This window comes from Mirounga leonina, unplaced genomic scaffold (assembly GCF_011800145.1).
Source record: "Mirounga leonina isolate KUSES-001 unplaced genomic scaffold, KU_Mleo_1.0 Mir_165, whole genome shotgun sequence".
Classification (NCBI taxonomy): domain Eukaryota; kingdom Metazoa; phylum Chordata; class Mammalia; order Carnivora; family Phocidae; genus Mirounga; species Mirounga leonina.
In genome coordinates, this window is record NW_023270415.1 from 31,200,774 (window position 1) to 31,207,455 (window position 6,682).

The window sequence follows — 6,682 nt, forward strand, 5'->3', positions numbered from 1 at the left end:
AGATTGTCTACTTTCCCTTTCAATTTTTTAAAAAATTAAATTCTGATTAAAGTTGAGACAGTTCAGTTGCTTGAACTGTCTTCTCCTTTGATCCTGTCTTGTTCCTCCGTCTTTTCCTCACACCTCAACCCCTCTCCCTCAACTCCGCCCTGCAACTTCTCCTTCTAATGTTTTCCACACTAAATTATGAGAAACCAGACTTTCAAGATCACAAAGCTTGGCTTGACAAAATTTCATTTAAAGAATGTCATCTACTGTGAACCTACTATGCTCATATCTTTTATAATTGTTGAAACTTCCATGCAGGTGTTCACATCTGCATTTCTGAATCTGGAATTCATCTTTAAAGAATATTGTTTAAGACAAGGGATGAGAAATGCTATTGCCTACTCCTGTCTGAAGTTGTAAAAGACTCTCCGATTTAACAATTTATAGCAATAAGAAAGGTTTGTCATACAGATAATCTGCATCTGGATTTTGCTTCTCTTTATTTGGTGCCTAACTCTGTGCTGTTCTCCGCTTTTCTTGTCTCTCTAGGTCATAATTTTTGTTCTGAGGTATGCACGTGCTTCATGGACTCTGTGGATCCACTGAGCTTATATGCATATGCTGTATGAATAGGCATTTTTTTCTGAAGATCCATATTTTCATGAGATTTTCAAAGAGAAATGAGACTGAATAAATTTGAGAATTCCTGTTCTATCTTTGTATGTCAGCCTTATTCTATCTCATCAACTCCTTTCTCTTCACTTGCATCTTTCTCTTTCCATAATATGGGTAGAAAATATATGAACATAGAAGAACTTTGCTTTCCTTTTTTTTTTAACTTTGCTTTCTGATTGTAACATATAGAAGAAAGAATAAAAAATTGTATATATCTTTAAAAAATAAAGTTTTGCTATGTGTTCCTTGCCTTATTATTTAACTCTAGGTCATTAACTATTGTTAATTTTTTTTTTTTTTAATTGCAGGATTTGAACTCATGTGGGGCTTGAACTCATGACCCTGAGATCAGGACGTGAGCTGAGATCAAGAGTTGGATGCTTAACCAACTGAGCCACCCAGGCACTCCTAGATCATTAACTATTTTAAAACAAAGAAAATCAAAATAAACCAACAAAAACAGTAATAAACATCCTCTAGATTCCTTCTGATTTTGAAAAGAAATATAAAAAATGATTACTTAGTATTTTGAGGAATTGTTTTCTAAATGAAAACAATATTTTTGTGAATATTAAAATAAATTATTTTTAAAACATTTAAATTATACTTAGCATAGAATATGTATACTTTGAAATCCTACCACCCAGAATGAATCACAAGTGAATCTTTTAGAAAAAAAAATTTCTAAGGTATCTTCTGTATTAATACACAATTTAAAATAAATGGGGTCATAATATAATTTGTATTTTGTAATCTGCTTGTTTTTCCCACTGAATAATATATTGTGGTCATTTTTCCATGAAAGACATTTAAACTATCCTTTTTAATACATATGTAGACTGAATTTATATTCATATATCACAGTTTTATCCATATTCTATTAAAATGTACTTTAGTTTTTCCTAATTGTTCACTATTGTAAATAGTATTTTCATGTGTGGCTTTTTATATATATCCTTATATTTTTATTTTAATTACGATGTATTTCAGATATATAAAAATACATAAAGGAAAATGTAGCAGACACACATATATCCACCACCAAGCTGAAGACTTAAGACAGTCCCATGGAATTAGTTCCCCTATTTGTACCAACATGTTTGTATAGTTCCATAATTGACTACTTTAGGTAAATTCCTAGAGACTAAATTTCTGGATCAAAAGTGAAATCATTGCTTTGGATACATTTTATTTATTTGTACTATTTATTCAGTAGGTATCCAGTAAGTGTTGCATGCTGGGGACTATGCTCAGGTCAGAGATAGATATAAGACAGTTTCCATCTTCAAGGAGAAAATAATAATATTGAGACAAATAAGAACGGCAAGTAAAATACAGCATGAAAAATGATGAAATAGAAATAAGGATAGGATACAACAGAAGTATATAGAAGTTGAATCTAATGGATGGTCATAATAGGTCTGGTAGAGGAAGTGATTGATTATGAATTAGTTAAGAAATGAAGGTGAGCATGGAAAACCTTTTAAGTGGGAGAGCATCATTTGCAAAGGCCAGGAATGAAAGCGTGGGCCCCACTGGGAAATTGTCCCTAGCCTGGTACGGCTAGAATACGGAGTTCTAAGAGAAAACAGTGAGGAAAGAAGGCATAAAAGAAGGCAGAATTCTAGTGTTAGAAACAGAGAGAAGGGTTGTTAGTACTACTGGGAGTATGAGTTGAAAATTGTTTTTTAATAAAGTAGTAATTAACTTGTTTGAAGAGAGAAAGGGAGAAGTTACGAGGGAAAGACTGAGGATACTAAAAACCATTAAATTATGTGATGGATTTTAGTATGTTTGCCATTCTGTTTCTGTCTCATCACTTCTTAAATCTTAAATATTTTCTTTCAAAAGTCAGCATAATAAGTATTCATTCCTCTGGCTCACATTTAGGATGCAGCTTTTAAAGAGCAGTCTATGGCTCTCCCTTTCATATCCTATCCCTTCTGGCTCTGTCTGTGAGGAGGTAAGATGAGGTGCTGTGTTTCTTTCTGACTGGATGTTCTCTGTGCTCATATTGTTTGTACAGAGACCAGATTGTGCTGATATGAGGATTGGGACTAGTGAAATTATTAGGTCTCTTTTCACTAAAAATAGAGCATCAGTGGTCATTCCAAAGGAGTAAATTGGCATGCAATAGCAACTTATTCATGTTAGAGGCACTTCACTTTCCAGTTTTGTCTAAAGGAATCATGCTTCCTATGGCAAGTTCTGTATAAAATGCATTGCATTTCAGGTTAATGCTATTGACCACCAGGGAAGACAGAAAAATTGAGAGTGTGTGCCAAATAATCTTCCATAATAGTAGACTCATGCTCTCTTCATTTGACCTTTGATTGCCTAGAAGTTATGGGCTGTGGTATACTGGAACAGTGTGCAATGTCCTGGGTCTTCCAAGTCTTGGCATCTGCTTGGGGCTTAATGACTCACATCACTCTTGGCAACGATGCTTTGGACTTACAGCAGCAGTGCTGGTAATGTGGATAATGGAAACAGGTTTCTATCTCTGTGGTAGTAAATGGTCTTAAATGAACTTTGTTCAAAGAACTTTTCCTTAGAAAACCATTCACACTGTTTTTCACCTTGTATGGAACTCGTTCTTCACTGCAAAAATGGTCATCGCTAGCTAGAGAGATAAAATTATGTACCTCTCATACATGACCGGCATAGCCTGTAACATGAAAATTGAAGAAAAGAGATTTTTTAAAAAACCATTTTCTATCCTTTGCTGTGTAGTTTTATTGTTTCCTCTATTTTTATGCTTGATACTCACTTTTTGAGACTTATATTACCCAAGTAATTGGCTTTAGCAATTATTGAACTGCCTAATAGACTAAATGGTTTAGTGTCATTTTTACGTTTTGACTTTTAGGAATTTAGAATTCTAATGAGGGATTTCAGTTCTAATTTACTCTGAAAATAAATAAAACTACCCAGCTTTTAAATTTTAAAGAGTACTTAAATGAAATATTGCAATAAGCATGAAACTTTACTTTTGTGTTTTAAAAATTAATTCCTTTGTTAAATACATGTGTGTGTGCATACATATGTGTGTATTTGTATTTAAACAGGCTAGGATGGTAACATGCCTAAAATGTTACAGAAAGAATCAGGAGTTAGGAGGAAACATTTGAATCTATCAGAGATTTCACTTGGTGGAAAACCTTAGATGAAACTAAGCAGAGCATGAACTCACTGAAAATGATAAAGTTAGAACTAAAGTTGCTCTAAAAGGATCTTTTTAAAGATCTATGAGCATTGCTAGAATATTGTTCAGGCATGTTTTAAGAGCTGATTCTGATTACTTCTTTATGAGGAAAATATTTAGATTTCTGTACACTCAGACCTTCTCTTTTAAGATCTATTAAAAATTAACATCAATTGGAAAATTTATTCTAATTATTGAGTGTCTCTCATATGCAAAGTGCCATGATAGATATTCTGAGTAATACTTATTCTTTCATTTCACAAATATATATCGAATATTTTCTGTTGTGAGTCACTGGAAACTTTGTTTCTAAATCTCTTCCATTTATTAGGAAGGAAGGCTCATCTGCCTGTGGTAAACTAGGATGACTGATGGGGGAGTGAAATGAAACTAAAGCCAGGGGGAGCCTGCGTGGCTCAGTCGGTTGGGTGTCCGACTCCAGGTTTGAACTTACTGTGATCTCACAGATGGTGATCTCCTGGGTCTTGCAGTCAAGACCTCCTCGGGCTCCAGGCTTGGTGGGAGCTCTCCTTGGGGGTCCTCTCCCTCTGCCACCCCACCCCCCTCTAGCATGTGTTCAAGCTCTTGTTCTCTCTCTCTCTCTCAAATAAATAAATGAATCTTTAATAATAATAATAAATAAATAAAAACCCTGAAGCCAGGGAGACTGCTTTGGAGGTTATTCAACGGCCAAAGAGTAGACTACAAAGGATCTAGACCAAGGTAGTAGTAATGGGAATAAAAATAAAGAATAGACTGAGGAACATGTTTTTAAAGTTGACTGAGTGTTTGTATGTGGGATTAGCAAAAGAAAGAGAGAAGTGAAAGAAGATCCAAGAGTTAGTTTGTGTCATTAAGTGAACAGTGAAACTACTAGAAATAATAAAGCCAGGGGGGCAGGTGGTCAGTAGAGAAAGAGCAAGTCTTTGATTCTGAAAAAAATACACAGATAATGGTAGAGACTTCCAGCTGATGGTATTGATTGCCATTTGGGGCTATGCAGAGGAATGGGTAGAATGATGCAATCATCTAGTTGGATGGAGGAAGATATAGGACAGGAAAATTGAAGCTTCCCTCCCATGTTCATGTTGCTGAGATTGATATAAATAAGTGAATTTGAGTTAAATATTCCATATTCAAGAACTACTATATCATAACTCTCATTACATTGTGGTAGATATCTGGGAACTTAGTGAGGTGTTCAAGGTTTAGTACTTTATACACACATAAATAACATATACAAATAATCACATGGATTGGGCATGAGTGATGAACCTTTCATCTTAGTTTTTTTTTTTTTCCCCCAAATTTTATTTATTTGACACAGAGAGAGAGACGGCTAGAGAGGAAACACAAGCAGGGGGAGTGGGAGAGGGAGAAACAGGCTCCCAGCCTAGCAGGGAGCCCGATGTGGGGCTCGATCCCAGGACCCTGGGATCATGACCTGAGCCGAAGGCAGATGCTTAACAACTGAGCCACCCAGGCGCCTCCATCTTAGTTTTCTATGATTTATTTTGGTACCTACTTACGTCTTGGGGCAAGTGTGATACATTTGCAGGTGCAAGGTGAAGGTTAATCCTACATAGGAGGCAAAGTTTGTGCCCATCACAGAATTTAAATTGAGCATATTCCCTTTCTGAGCTTCTTGAGCTTACCTAGTAAAAGTGGATCTGTAAGAAAAAATGCAATTCTATAATGCTTCTTTTACTTTTTTTTTTTTTTTGGTAGTGGAACAAATGGAATTGTTTAAGTAGAGAGATTGGGAAGACTTGGAGGGAAAGGGATAGGGAAATGAAATTATATTAATTTCTTCAGAGGGGGGAGGGGAGCTTACCCAAGACCTCACTACTCAGTGCCATCTCAACTGTGTTCCCTTTGGTCATAGTCTCATCCAGACTCACCACATAGAGCCCCGTCCTCATTCTGGTAGTGATTTTACTGGGTTCATTATATCCCATTGGTCCCCAGCCAATGCAAAGACCAAACTGCCCTAATCTCCTCTTTACCAAGATCTAATGGTAATGATAAACTGCAGGCAGACAGTTGGAATGGGAAATGGAAAAGGGAGCAAAATGAAGAAGAGGGATATTACATTGGGAGGGAGGGTGAGATTTGGAAATGAAAATCTAGCAAGGAAGAGCACTATCAGGAAGTCCTTGCAACAAGCACCCAAAAAATCTATCACTGTGTAAAAGGCTCTTTAAATGCCAACCTGGCACTTAGGGAAATTACCCTTACCTTAATATAAGTGATTAGTGTATGGATTAGTGTATTACCAGAAGGGGAATTCAGGAACAGCAACCAAGCTAGAAAAACAGACATAAGAAATGGAAGCATACAAACTAAAATGATGCTTAGGAACAAGAAAGAAACACAGTTATCAGAACTGAGATCCTGCATTGTTATTTTAGAACAAGGATCATGATGCTGACTCCCAGAGAATGATGCTAGAGCTAGTTAATGACTATATCTCAGCAGAGATTTTGGTTTCTGATATGAGAATGAGAGGGAATGTGGAAGCTGAGGACCAGTCTGGATCTATAAAACTCCCACTGTATTAGCCTTTTTGCAAATTTTGAAGAAACTGACAATTACAAACTCATCATCTCTGTCTTCTGTCTCTGTATGTATATGCGGAGAATTCTACAGAAAATATTGGAAGTTTTAGAATGAGTTAATAAAGCTTGAATGGAGGGAAATTCTAATCAAGGTTTAGGAGGTTTCAGATCAATTCCCTCTGGCAGCCATATATATATATGGGACTACTGTAACCCCAAAACTTCATTTCAGCTTTCGTTCTTTGTGAGGACAAAA